The sequence below is a fragment of the Vombatus ursinus genome, unplaced genomic scaffold, assembly GCF_900497805.2.
Source record: "Vombatus ursinus unplaced genomic scaffold, bare-nosed wombat genome assembly UNPS02014808.1, whole genome shotgun sequence".
NCBI classification, from domain to species: domain Eukaryota; kingdom Metazoa; phylum Chordata; class Mammalia; order Diprotodontia; family Vombatidae; genus Vombatus; species Vombatus ursinus.
The window spans coordinates 2724960-2725435 of NW_020954586.1; the positions used below are offsets into that span (position 1 = coordinate 2724960).

At 72.5% G+C, this 476-nt stretch overlaps 1 long non-coding RNA gene across 1 annotated transcript in view; it reads right to left on the minus strand.

The window, feature by feature from the left end:
- Window positions 1-169, minus strand: part of LOC114052673 — a 3491-nt gene extending 3322 nt beyond the window's left edge. Inside the window, exon 1 of the long non-coding RNA XR_003570297.1 lies at window positions 88-169. This is a non-coding gene — a long non-coding RNA (uncharacterized LOC114052673). The remainder of the gene's footprint in view (window positions 1-87) is intronic.
- Window positions 170-476: the final 307 nt, after the last annotated feature.

The window sequence follows — 476 nt, forward strand, 5'->3', positions numbered from 1 at the left end:
CGTGGGCCTGGGCCCCGGGCTCCGGGCGGCGGCGGCGGGGGGCGCCCGGCAGGGCCCCGGGCGGCGGAGAGGGCGGGCGCCGGTTACCTGCGGTCCCGGACGAAGAGTCTCTCGGAGTCCCAGTCAGCCCTCAGCCCCGACAACACAAGATGGCCGCCACGTCGCCGCGCGCCGGCACGTGACGTGACGCGGCGCAACGCGACGCGATGCAAAGCGACGGGACGGGAGCGGACGCACCGCCCCCTCCCCTCTTGCCTTCAGTGGCAAAGCGCGCATGCCCCGCAGCGAGGCGGGGGTGGGGCGACGCAGGCGCACTGGCGCCCCAGCCACCGAGGTGGCCATCTTGGTAGTTCCATGACCGCTCTCGAGACCGGTGACTCACGCTCCGGGGAGCCAATCCGAATTCAGCAACCCATTCCCGGAGCCGCGCTTTATTCTGGGGCTGAAGCTGCGAGCAGCTGCGGGCCGGCTGTTTA